Here is a 14807-nt window from a genome sequence, read left to right on the forward strand (position 1 = left end):
CATTGATGGTTTTTTACGGCACATCTTTGATAATGTGTTTTCCTTGAGGCAATGCGAGCCAGGACTTGCGCTTGAGATTTATTTCTGGCAGATTTTGACGATGGCACTGACGATCTGGCCATAGTTAGATGTGTCGACGATAAAAAGTGTGGCAGATATATTCCGGAGTCGGCCGATACGAAGGCGACCAGCAACCAAAAATCAAGGTTACCCGGATTAGCAATGAATAAGATCGGTGGCGGGACGCGCGATGGTAGTCGCCTGCCTTGCAGCCCGCTTGTCCTTTTGCCTGGATTTGTAGGACAGTGAGGACACGGCTGCAGATAGCTTCGAGGATCGCCATCGGACAGCCATAGCGGCTGGCTGGCACGCTTAAGAAATCCGTCCCTTTCACCCCCGGCGTCACCCATCCCTCGATGGCTGTTTTTGTACATCATTGAACGCAGATGAAATCCATCGTTGTTCTCCAACGCACGAAAACACAATATCAGTTTCTGATTACGACATGCGTCAGATTTATCCTTCAAGAGTTTCACGAAAATAAACACGAACGAAATCAATTTTAACGTGACTCGTATCTTGAGGCGTATCATTTTAAAATCTTGTGGAGAATCCGTGCCGTCCTTTTTGTCAGATCTATCAATACTTTTATATTTAAATTTCGCAGTCCATAAAATTTACTTGATTATTTTTCTTCGCAAGTCGCTTTGTCGACGTCCAATGGTACATTCAGTTATCACGACGGCAATAGATTCGCCAGGGCGGCTCTGTCCGATTCGCGCAAATATATAATAGATGAATGAGAAGCGAACTGCCGGAAGATAAGCGCATGCAAATTGGCAGACGCTGAATCGGCCGAATCGCATTTAGAGAGAGAGACATCGACGTGTTGCGGCGTGTTGCGCAAGAAATTATTGAAAATGTAACGGGCGTGCCCCCTTCTCCGCGGTGAGATCGAGAATGCACATTCGAGATATCACTTTGCGAGACGCGTCCCGCTGACGTTGATCTGCATGTAGCGGCCGTGCGTTGCGCTCTAACGGTCAGGAGAGGCGGCTTTTATATAAGCGCGAATAACGCCCATAACGCGGCGCAACGGGAACAGATATCCCAGTCGATGGATATGCCAATTGCAAAATTCGCGACCGATACATTTATGGAGAGGCGCAGGCCCCGTTCCAGCGCGACAGCGTCGCGTCGTGTGCGCGCTCGTTCCGTCTCACGCGCGCTCACCGCCCTGGATCGCTCTGGAGCCGCGCCGCGAATCGTTACGAGATGCGTTAGACATGCTGATGCCGATCGAAGGTAAAAGTTTTTTACGTCTCGCGTCTCTCGATCTAGGCGCGGAAAGTCGTTCCTCTTTAGCGTTTTCTTTTTTTCTCTTCTATTACGAAATTCTTTTTCCGCGCTAAGAAATTCCGCGTTGCCACATTAAGACATTTTTTCTTAAGGCAAATGGAATTTAGATGTGTCGCGTAATTGGAAGCGACGCAATGTGGATATCTAATTTCGACCCCGAAAAAGAAACTGAGTCTTCAATTTGATTGCCGAAAAACCTGACACTTCGAATTTTTTGCCGCTTCGCTTTTTCGCCAAAAAAATTGACACCTTAACTTTTTGCCTTTTTGCTTTCTTGCCGAAAAGGATCAAAGTATCAGGTTTTTTTTCGGCTAAGGAAATATTAAGGATTTGATTTCACAGAAATGTTGATATGCATTTTAGAAATGTATTGACATAAGATGTTTGTTGAGAAACATAGAGAAAATAATTCATATTTTTATAATTTTTACATCCCACATCTTGATTATTAAAACTCAATGCAAAATTTTATATTAAATCGAAAGAATCGACAAAGGAGGTAACGTAACTGTCACACTCGCGCGACAGAAATATCGCGACATATCGTCGCTACCTAGGTCATTACCGAAGCGTCTCGTTCGCCGATCACAAACGCGGAATCGTTACGTCAAAGCTGGCTCGTAACCGAGCAAATGAATAAGTATTTGGTTCTAGATCGAGCCGACGCGAATATTAGCATCGCTGTAACGGAGCTTCGCCGCGAATCGGAGCGAGAAAAAGTGACAACGACAAAGTAGTCCATGCACTTCTTGCTTTATCGCGACACGCTGCTTGCGACTTCTCGATTTGTCTTTCTTATCGAGGACAGGACAAACTATTTTTCTATTCGTGTATTCTTATGCATTTTTCCTAATTATGCATCTCTCTTTTTGTATACCAGAAATGATACCGGAATTTAACAACTTTTGTATACTATTCTCTTGTTATTATATTTTTCACCTGTCAGTGATAGTGTATTTCTAATAAAAAAAATACTTGAACAATAATAAATTTTATAAAAACATAATTTCGTTAAATTAATCTACAAAATTTTTATAACTACATAAATCTCTTCTAACATAAAATAGAATTTTTGAAATACTACTCCTTGATGTGAATTTATTCAGCACAGATTTTTTAGTAAAAAATATTTTTTAAATTACACCCTCACATTAAGGAACTTATTTGTAAGCAATTATTAATTATGAATAAAAAATTTGCTCAGCATCACTTTTCACATCTAGCAAAAAATCGTCGACAAAGAAGCCAATTTTCCGCGACATCTCAACGGACAGAAAAACGGAGAATACTTACTCGTCTGCACCTGCATCACGCACCACGTGGGGTGCATTTCCTCTCTCTCTCTCCGGTCGCCTCGATTACGACACTCTTCCGCGTTGATTTATCTCGAGCCGGTCGGTCGGTCGTGCCTTGCGACGCAAGCGTTGCAGCAAAACCGGTTTTCGGGTGCTCTCTCACGTTTGAATGTCGCACCTTTTAATTTCACCCGCGGACGAACTTTCGCGGCGAGCATCCCATTATCGCGGCCAAGCGGCCATTCGATAAAAGGGAAATTAATCCGTTCAACCAGATTAAATACCTACATTTGTGTCGCCTACCCATCACGTTTCTACATACAAAAGCTCGAGAGCAGAAGATTGTAGGCGCGTTGTTTGTAAATTGTTATCATAAAAAAATTTCCAATTACGTTCACTGTACTCTTAATATCCTCAATTTAACAAAGCTGGTTCAAACAATAAACTAGTTCAAAAATAGTCCAATAAAAGTTTAACTCGATAAACTTAATTTAAAATGTAGGGAATGTTGTGTTAGAATTCTTATAAATATAAAATGTTTAGAAACATAAAACATTTTTATAAATTAATTTTAACTTAATAATTATTATAGACTCGATTCGTATTAAGACACGCGAGTTTTCTCCAAACCTGAGATAAACTGTAGCAGTACTTCAAGTATGCTCGTCTATCGAGCAATCCGAGGTCACGACCATGTACTTAGAGTTCTAAACTAGGCAGACTGGTCTTGTAGACTCTTCTATCTGGCGGATCTTCCACAAAAACAGCTTGTTAGACGAGTCGCGATATCGAATAGAACGCGTTTCAATGGCGACTCGTTACGAAGAATCTGTCTAAGCGAGATGGTTAGTCGATAGATACACTTACCTGAAACAAAAATAAAACTATATTAGAAACAATATTTATAATATAAAATAAATATATTTATTCAAATAATGAATAAATATATATAATAATAATAAAAATAAAATTAATAATAATAATAATTAAATATTAAATATTTGGTTGATAATCTGTATGAAAATCTGTGTTTTATTATATTTCATGAAATTCAATGTTTAATTTCAGAAAATAAGAGTAAAGAATATTTTATTTTCCTTTCAAAACGGTATGTAAAAATTAATCAGCGAAAATCTTTACTTGTCCCGACGAAAAATCTGAAAAAGAAGGGTCAAGCAAGCTAGTGTACCGCAATACAGAGACAACGGACAGAAAGAGATCTATGGTCCAGCCAGTGATTTGATCCAGTCCCCAAAGAGAACTGTTCTTTTATGTACCAATTCTTTTATGTATCAAGAATACCTAACGCGTCCTGAAGGACGCATGCATAGAAGACCCGCAGACTATTCGAGGATCGTTTTCAAGGTGACGTCAAACTCAGCCAAAACCTACGACAAGCGATTTTATATCTGAACACCGAGATCGAATTGATCAAAGTGCGAAATGTGCAGATGGTTAGCATAAGCATCGCAGACGATATTGTAATCATGACGTCATTTCCTTGGACCGTTTCTGTTGCTGATCAAAATCCAGGAGATCAAAGTGCCAAAAAAAACAAAAAAACCAATACGATATAAATATATTCCACTCTGCGGCTGGAGAATTTGATGCAGCGACATCGATTTGTATTTCAAATCACGGCCCGGGTGCATCTGCCTAACTTTTGTCAGCCTAGCGTCTGATTTTGCGTATCAATATCTCGCGAAGCGCTGCATCGAGGAAAAAAAAGGAAAAAAACACATCAGTATAATTCTACCATCTCGTTGCGAGAAGAATCAGTACATTGACATCTGCGAGTTCCGCAAGTCCGAGTGGAATCGACGCCAGTCACAGGATAATGATTGGTCTCCAAGATTTTTTGAAAGTTTTCTTGTCTGAATTTATGCGAGGAATTGTCCAAAATAAAATTATTTTACTACAAAATAATTGAAACTCTATAGTTTGTGGATAAAAGGGTGGCACATATATAATTTTATTGGGCTACGAAGACCTTTCAAAATTTTTTAAATCGCGAATATATAGAATTAAATTATATATTTTTGTACGAAGCAAAATTGCATAAATTGTGGACCGGATTTTGGTTTAACGCGCAATGGCGACCAACAGCGATCAGACCTGAGTAGGATGATGAGCTTCTTCTTGGCAGGATATTAATGTCGAAGTCGCTTAAGCGACATCCCGATCGCATCTGACGCGTGATTTAAAACGGGCTGCAGTCAAATTGCATCTTCTCTTGGCTCGCACTGATAGAAATTGCGATATTCCAAGTTGCTCTAACCGACACACCGACGCTCGATAATTAATCGAAATGCCTATCCGGTGCAATTTGACGCTGCAGAGTCCGCTCAGTGACGGATGACAGTGCGTAATCAGACAGTGGCTATCTAAGCGCATAGCATTCGACAGAATCTATGATCTATATTCGTCATGAAGATTTTTGCGGATAACTAAGCAACAGAAAGTATACAAAGTATATAAATATGTACAATACGGAAACTGAATTAAAATTAGTTTGCAGATTGACGCAGAACACAAAGACGATTTTGATCTAAAGATGTTTAAATATCAAATTTCTTTCCGTTCACTAATATCGAATGGAATGCGAAATATGTTATTCGAGTGAAATCCATCAATTTATTTATATCATAAGTACGTTATTTCGTCAACCGATGAATGTAATCCATTAAGATCAAAATCTCTGAGCCAGAAGAAGTTTATTTGCGCAACATACATTCTAACAAAGTAGAAAAACTACTTTAATTTGCATGATCCTCGCTACCGGTCACTCTTATAAACGAGCGATATTCTTAAGTACAGATTAGCCTCAATAACTATCGATTTTACAAAATTAAATCGTGTAGAGAATTCGTGAAAGAAGTTTCGATTACAGAAAGATCGAAAGCGTCAAGCCGTACCGAACGCGAGAGTCCGGACCAGGGATAAAAGGGCGATTGATAACTCCCTGTGATAACTGTCTCGCATAAACGTTAACCGAAGGACACTTCGGGTCGACGTGGGTGTTCGATAGTAGTCGGCGATATGCAACTGATGGCAAGCCGAAATGTACGTGACATGATACATTACGCGTCCGTGTCCAGGACATCGAAATACGCAGCGAAACCGTCTGTCGCTGCGTTATCAACATGCACATAAATCCTGATGCGCGGGAGGCTGAATCTGAATTGCAGGCCGCCGCAGACTCCGCAAACCGAATGGATGCAGAGCGAATTTACCGAAGCGTTATCCAAATGCGGTCCGAATTTTTAACCGGTCCGTCTGATCTGACCCCGCTGTGACCTGTTAAAAAAAAAAAGGAGATCAGCCACGCGCCAAACGACGACATCCGCGAACCGAGAATCCTGATCCTCGATATATAACTTGTTTGCGCCTTTGTGATGTGAATTCCGAAGGGAGAGTTAACGGTGCACGCCGACCTGTGAACGGTAATAGGCGAACGGAGAGAATCAATTGCGTCTTAAATAAGCAATGATTAAATTCTCATATTTAAATAAAACCAGTTAGAATAATGTTTATGTCAACATTTAGCAATAATTTTAATTCTCAAATATTTTGTAGTGAAAACGACGATTTCGGTTAAGTGTAAATTGTTCGAAAATCGTAAAAATGAATAAATCAATGACGAGTTGTTATTTGTTATTGAAAGATAGACTGCAAGGTTTGTCGCGAAGGACGAAAAAGATGTTCATTTAACATGCGAATTTATAGAACCTGTACTTCGATTGCGAGAATTATTACGTGGCTACCGGCGTGTATTCCGAGATGAACTTCTCGGAGGATGTTTACGCGAAAGATAACAAGGATACCTTTGCACGAAGGCTAACTCGGCTTATCCGTTTTATGTTGTGGATGGCTGATCGCAGGGTCGAGAATTGCGCGTACGAAGAAGGACGGGGAATCGCATTACGGAGATTCTATTTTCCCTAGCGTCAGTCAGTGGAATCCCGACGGAGAGAGACGTGTATTTAGTAGAAGAGTCGTACGTTTATCTAACGCCGGTGGCAACATTAGTCAGGAATCCAGTCTTTGAGCATGGCTACTAAATGTGATTTATATTCCTACGATAGTACAGCAACTCATGCGCAGATTAGAGATTCAACATCACAAGACGAGCGATTCTCGATAGTGTATAAGTAGCAAAATCCCTTCTCACGCGACGGCGATAATAAGCGCAAAAAGATTATATCGTAGAATTTGCCCTTATCGCAGTCACATCTCTCTCTCTCTCTCTCTCTCTCTCTCTCTCTCTCTCTCTCTCTCTCTCTCTCTCTCTCTCTCTCTCTCTCTTCTCCGGAAAAAGATCACATTTTTTAATAAAAAATTCTGTAATGTCTATTTCAAGTCTACTTTCTTCAAATTAATATCTTTGAAGATATAAATTTTGTGTACTTTTCCCGGTTACGAAATCTTAAATTGCAACAATGTTACACTCGCTAAAATTGTTTCTTTTGGTGTCAACGACCTATGAATGACGGCGAATGAAATACATTTCGTCTTTTCCGCCAGCAGTAATTTCTCGAATGACACAGTCGAGTCACAAGTTAGATGCATGAACAAGCATTCGACTCGTACGCGTCATACAGTTCGGGAATAGTCTGTGACCGAGTTTCAGCTGGTAAATAAGTGCGTGCATATCGCGAGAGAGTACGTGACGCATGGCACGGCGATTCGAGCCCTACGTCGCTCGAAATGCCGGTTACATCAGGTTGTTGCATAAGAGAGAGAGAGATCCCTTCCTTCGCCTAGCGCCGATGAATCACTGTCGGATTCCCTCGTCTGCGAAGTGTAGCTAAAATGTTCGGAGCATCAAATGGACCATGAGAGTTCATGCATTGAGCTTTACGTTGCGCTCCTCTCAACTGTTCTAGAAATTTTAATCCAAGTATCGCGAGAGCCTACGAGCTAAAAACGCAACTAAAGTAGGTATCAGTTAGCAAAAAAATAATAACTAAAACAAAATAAATAAAATTAACGGCTGTAAATTATGTTTCTATTTTTAATCACAAAATTATCACCGCCCACGGCTGCGATATGTGGATACGTTCAACGCATGACTCATCCTCGAATTTCCACCTTCACTTCTATCTTTCTCCGCTACATAACGGTTTCTCGATTGGGGATTTTCCACGCTTTGGAATGTAATGATACAGGATCAATTTCTGGTATGTTTTAATATTCCTGATTTCGACATTTGTTTCTCTTCGCCTATATGCTCGAAGTCGCCGGACCTCGCAAGAGTCACGCTTCCGGGGTAATGGCCGCCGCGGTCAATGGGAACGAGAATGCTGGCCTTGACATTCGTCGGATCCCGGACGGAGGTTTCTTCAGGCTTATCGATGGTTAGAAATTATAATGTCTGCCGCCGTTGCGTCTAATAAGATCAATTTCTGTTCTTACGACGGGCATTCCAATACTTGCATAAGCCCTTTTATAATATAAAAATAATCGTAGTAAAAGATACGCGAGATAACAGAAATCTAAAGAACTCAATATAAAATATTACAAATTAGTAGGTACGCTTGTGCAAATTGCGACAAAATAATTAATTAATATCAAAAACATAGTTGTGTTTGAGATTTTAAGCCAAAGAAATGCATATTTACATCGAACACGCATGTTTGTACGTTTTTGCGTGTTAAGTGAATGAAACTGAGTACAAAAAGGACTAATGAGATGCGGGAGATGATGTTGGCCTTGACCGACCAGGAAGGTGGAGTAGGGATGAACGAGTCCTCCGATCGTCTGGGTCAAGCAGTATCGCAGAGACTTCCTTGCTCAAGTTTTAAGCGACAACAAACACCGCGATATATTTTGCGTTCGCGGCCTTTCGCGTTTCTTTTGCTGTTTTCCACGAATGTCGGACACGAACAGACAATTGCAATCGTTATTGACTTCCTGTATTGACCTCCAACCGAAAAACCGATCTCTGGAATTTCATTAGTAAGACGTAAATAATTGTAGATTTACATACAGATTCAAGACACAAATAATAAATATTATTTGCAAATTATCGATAATTTTTATGATTGCTGTAGAATATTAAGTAAATCTCCGTTCTTTGTTATTACAGATTTGATTTACAATTCATTTCATTTATTCGTCAATAAGATACTTGTCTTTTGATAAAGTACAAGAAAATAAAAGTTACTTTAAAATTACATAAAAAAAACTTTATTAAAAAAATAGCTCTTTCTCGAGAAAGAAAATATGTGTATAATATAAAAATTTTTCTTGCAAGATGTTCGCGCGATGGTAGAGCTAGCATCGCGCCGTTTTATCTTCTGCTTTCTTCGACCCTTCCGCAGGATCTTTTCGATCTCGCAGAGAGCAATCGGTTTATTACTTTCCTTATGGTCCCACGACTCGTTATTTTCTTTCACCGCTGCGAACGCGCCGGAAAGCAGTACAGGAATCTGAGTTCGATGGACTCGACGGATCTGGGACCCCAGCTCGATTCTGACGTAATTCGCTTCCAGGTCATCCACAGTAGATTTCCTCTCCGTTCAAAAAGATGAGCAGTTCACGTGCGCATCTAGCGTTTCGCGTATATACGCGTGTTATGTTGGTACAAATTTCACCGAAACCTGTTATGCCATCGACGAAGACGGGTTTACGACTGCAACAGCGTCATCGTGTATCACGATGTCATTGACTTTTGCTGGCACGGCCGCCAATTTGCATGCTGACAACGATAGACGGCCGCCTTTTCCACATTCTCCCTGCGATCGCACCGACAGCGAAATTTGCGCGCGACAAACGCGCCTTTTCACGACGATACAATTTGGTTTTATCGATTCTTACGCCGCTATGTTAATATGTTATAAGAAGTCATAATATATTTTCTCGCATGATATTGTGTTCTTGTAGTGTTTTTTTCTTTGATCGATAATGTAAATTATACAATAAATATTTGTACATTTATTGTACAAATATCCTCTATCATTTTGACGTATAAACTTATTCCTAGATAAATTTTTTGTCCTCAATATTAATCAATATTTATAAGATAAATATTGCTTTACTTCGCAATCATAGACACCGACTGCGAGTGTTGAGCGTCAAACATTAAGCGGCTTAGAAATGAATAAATCCAGCATAAACGGGAAAGTTACAAATAGAGTATCTAATTATAGCAATCGTTTGCAAAAAAAAAAAAAAAAAACGATTACTGAACTGCGCGATGTGCTCTCGGCGACCCGATTATGCCGAGCATACTGACCGAGCCAAAAAAAAAGGAGCCATCCAAAAAACCCTGATACGATCCCAATCTATGGTGATGTAGTGCTGAAGCATGAGCTTGGGTCAATCCATGCATAATGAAAGTCTGTCTTGCATATACCTATATCCGTCTGATGAACCCAGATATGCGTGTACCAGATTTACCGTGGTAAATGCGGGACCACGTGAAATGGACGAAAGTAATTTAATCAGACATCCCCTTTCTCGCTTTCTCACTTTTGCTGGATAAAAGGGAAACCAGAGAAGCTCGTTCGATCGTCTTTAAAGCGCCGAAATGCCCGGCGATAGAGCATCGCGAGATGTGAAAGTGCTCCTCAGAGAGAGTGAAAAAAGTCATAAAAATAAGAAACATATCTTCTAAAAAGATACATTAAATCCCAGAGTAATCTGTAAATATATTTCGTGTTTCATTTTTTTCAAATAAAAATATTTTGAGATTATTATCTAAAAATATTCTTTTATCTGTCCCCGTATCTCATATTTTCTAATATGACAACCGACGCTAACCGGACAGCGTGTCATTCATACGAGAACGAGTTTAAGCCCCATAAATTCTGAGCGGTACCTCTTTTTATCACGCTGCCGCCCCTCCATCTCCCTCGCCGGAGTGCATGGAGAAATGCACTCGTCGCGCGTCCCGTCCTTCGTCCCGCGACGAAAGAAGAAGATGCGTCTCGTCCTTCTTCCCTCCTACGGCGAACGCTAGCCGGCGGGCCTGGTTGCGACGACTCCTGGTTCGTCCTTGAATATTCAATGGCGGTAGCTCCGAGAAGGGCGAGTGTTTACTTAGTTGCAATCTCGTAAGTCGGTCTCTCGGTCGCCCGCATTTTTATGCGTCTGCCTTAGCCTTTAATCGCCGTATTATGAGCGTCAGGTGTATCCTGACATGGATTTTAGGCACCGACGAGCGCCGCAGGGGCCCCGGGCCCCGCAGGAGTCTAACAGGACGCCAACCTCAGATGCAGGATTCTCGGCGACGCGTCGCTTTTCTTCTCTACGCGTCCTCTTCCCACACCCTTGACCTAGCCAGAAGCGCTTGCATATTCAACAGGCGTCTCATAACTTTGTTGCAATTCGAGCCGCGGGCCCGGCTACTGCATCTGCATACCTTATTCTCGCTGTTCCCCGCCGTTGCGTGTCGCAAGTCCGGGGGACCGTCGAAAAAACCAGTCCCGAAAATCGCCCGGCTTCGCTACCCCTTGGATGATAAGGAGTTACGCATGATTTATTTATGCACGCACGGCGAGTTAATGGCCGCGCGCGAGAGCCTCATCTGCGCTGTCACTCGGCTGCTGAAGCGCGCACAAAAATAAGAGGGCTAACGAGCTATCAACCTCCTTTTTTTATCCTTTTCTTAAATATCGATAATGTTGCACCGGCATCGACAGTTCGCCGACGAGTTTGAAAACACGAATTAACCCTGCCGTAAAAACAAGTAGCTTCTTTAGAACACAGAGATTGATGATAGAAGTTGGAGCAACGCGTAGTTAAAACGGGTCGGTCCGCAACTCAAAACAAGTTGCTACATATTTATATTTTACAATATAACAAAATAATGTTTATATGGTCGGAATATAATATATTTGTCGATATTTCTCAACATTCTGCTTTTTAAGTGGACGAACAATATTCAAATCGTGTATTAAATATTTATTGTACAATCAAAATCAGTGAACTGATTTCCGCATTTCCGATGTTTGTCGACAACGTTTACGAGTCTTCGTTAAATTTATGATAAGAAACTAATGCGCGTGCGAGTTGTCGCAAGGAAGTTGACGACTCACGTTTCATCTCCAAACATCCACCTTATGAATCATACTCGATCGAGAGCGTGGATGGCAATCTTATCAGCGGGTCCACGATACACAGAAGCCATTTCACCTATTAATAGAACGCGCCGGGTCGCCCTAGAATCTGGGTCTCGGGGTCTCCTAAGCCTACGTACCGAGAGTCTATCGAGCAACCGGCCGACCGCGTCATTGGAGAACGTTGGAGAACGCGGGCGCGCCGAGTGCACTGGGTGAAAGTTTCGCGGCCGGTCTTGCGGAAAACGCATGCGAAATTGCACGAGAAATCTTGAAATCTCCGACCGGAACCACCTGTTATGGCAAACGCATTAGTCTATTGATGGCGAACGTGTTTCGATGACAAAGGAAAGGGTGCTTTCTCTGCAGTTTCCAACATGCGTCAACTTGATGTTGCGTCGCGTAACGGATAGCTGCGCCTTTCTCGCTCCGAAAACCGCAAAAATATTCGCGAACCATTGTCTTCCAAAATCGAGAATTGAGAGCGTGCATTTTTTTTTTTTCAAACTTTACATTAATATTACTCTTTTTTGTGGTTCAAAAAGTTTGCAAAGTTAAACGCGCTTAAAAATTTCAAATATCTCAGAGTATACTTAAATATATTAGATAAATTCCAGTGTTCATATTTGATTAAATAAAATCACATATACTCTCGCTTCTCAAACTCCTTTAACTTAGAAGCTAGAAGTTTACAATCGACGGTCGCTCTTTTGACAAAACAGAATTTTCAAATGTGCGCGCTAGAGTTCAATGTTAAATTTCGTAACATTGTGCTTGTTTCACGAGAGATATCTCGAAAATGTCATTTTGTATTCGTTTCAGTAACATTTTTGAGACGTTTTAAAGATCACGCTCATAGTGAGTGACGAGTCAAATCGTGTCAAACACGCGCTCGCCCATAGATACGCACGGGTGACGCACGAATGCGATTTATAATCAGGCTGAGAGTTTAGTAGGTGACTCCGTTTACCTGCAATTCTTGCGAATGCGTTCTATTTAGAGGTTCTCGCGTTTGAATCAGTTTTAATTAGCCGGTTCGCGCCTGTCACCATGCGTCGTAGTTTCCACGAATGTAGTTCGTATCTCGTTGCTGCAATTTACGTAAGACGACAAATTTCTTCACCGCGACGATTTTGACTTCAACTTGGACATATTAGGATATTGCTCGTTCTATCTCGATTTTTCGCAAACATTTCGCAGAAAAGTCGATTTTTAAATCTGTTTATGTGATCGAGTGTCACTTTCTCTTTCATTTTGCAAACGCGAACGACAATTGATGAAACTAACTCTAAACCAGGATCGGCGATTTGTTTCGAAAGAATTTTTCACGGAAACCTTATCTGATTATTGCGTTATCAAATAAATTTGCAGCGGTTTAAACGGGTTCATTAATTTCTTAACAATCTGAGTCTAAATATACAATATTAAAAAATTTCTGACAATACTTAAACAATTCACTTAATCCTAATTCGTTTTGATTTACAATTCAATTTGATTTCCAAATTATGCAAAACCCATTGATCCATCGGGGCTGAGATATATGTTAATAAGGGAATAAGTCTGAAAGATAAATCGAGTTAAAAGAAAAGCATCATGCTCATAAGAATTTCAAATGCATTAGGGCTGCCTAATGCAGTTAGCGTTTCCTAATAAACGGTTACCGTCGCGTTTCATGTTCGATCCATCGATCGCGCGCGAACCAGCGTGAATCCGACGATGTCCCGTCGTCGTTTAACATGCAACCCTGAGCCAGTCTTAGCTCAGCGGTATCCTCGATATGTATATATGCCACTGTCAGAGCAACGCGGACCTTCTACACAATCTTGTTGTGTAGAACAAACTAGTGTAAGTAAGAAAGCGCGAAGCACGTGGTCGAGCTACTCACGTGGTGTCGCGACAACAAAAGCACAATTCAACACTTCGCTCCGTTTCGAAATTAACACGCGATGACAATCAGTCATCTATTTGTCTTTTTTTCATCTGCAATCACGCAAAACAAAGGTCCGCTATTTTTCCTCTCAGAGAGAAAATACAACTTATCGCGAATTTGTCCAAAAAATTGTTTCCTTTCTTATTAACAATACTAATTAAATATTTTAATTCTTCCTCTTTTGTATAAACGTATTTTGTGTTAAATATGTTCTTTCTGTTTTATTGAGCTGCTTAATGCGTTCTTTGATTTTTTTCACTTGATGTATTAATGTAAAAAGTCGAAAAATATAGTTTACTATTTATGTTAGAATTATTGATTATATGATTCGTCCAGCAGGCTAAAGACTTGCGCTCTTGTTTTCCAGAAGTCACAGGTTTCCAACATTCGTCGATTCAATGCAAGAGAAAATTACCAATGTAGAAGAAGCCGTTGATAACAATCCCGAGACCTAAGAATAGCGGTACTTTCTTTTCTTTTCATGAAAATGCCGCTCGAAACAAATACATTTAGAGTCGTTTGTGAATCGCGATCGATTTCATCGTTCGTGAAAATTTTAGAAATAAAGGATTCTTTCAATCCGTTGCTTAATCAAATATCTAGTTTTATTTTCTCGCAACAAAAAACAAGCTGATATTAGCGTGTATTAAAATGCAAGTCACGGTGAAATTAATTTAGCAATTCATCGGTTCGGCAAAAATTGCGACATTCAGATTCGTCAATAACGGTAATGCATTCTTGGATTCAATGATCCTTCCATGAACGTGTCCATAAAAGTCAGCCGCGCGCAGTTTCTCATACATACTAATCCATTTGCGCCGAATCGATCCCGAATTGATCGGTTTGTTTTGATGACCTGATTTCTCGTCGCCTTCCTCGTGCGCCTTCCTCGATTCAAGGAGTAGACTTGTGGTGTCCTGTACTTACTGGAATGCGTATGAATCAGTCCGGATTTACGATACTACGCTTTTGTGACTTCACGTTTTATTTCCTGACTCAGTCTCTAATTTATTCTTATTGATCAAGAATCTTAAAACTTCGATATAAAAACGTCTACATTCTAAGATACGCTATAATAAATTATTTGATAATTGACGCAATATATTATTTCGGTTCACAGGACGTTATCACGTGTCGCAGGTCACGAAGAAAGAGAAATGG

The sequence above is a fragment of the Linepithema humile genome, chromosome 3 (genome assembly GCF_040581485.1).
Source record: "Linepithema humile isolate Giens D197 chromosome 3, Lhum_UNIL_v1.0, whole genome shotgun sequence".
In the NCBI taxonomy this organism is placed as follows: Eukaryota; Metazoa; Arthropoda; class Insecta; order Hymenoptera; family Formicidae; genus Linepithema; species Linepithema humile.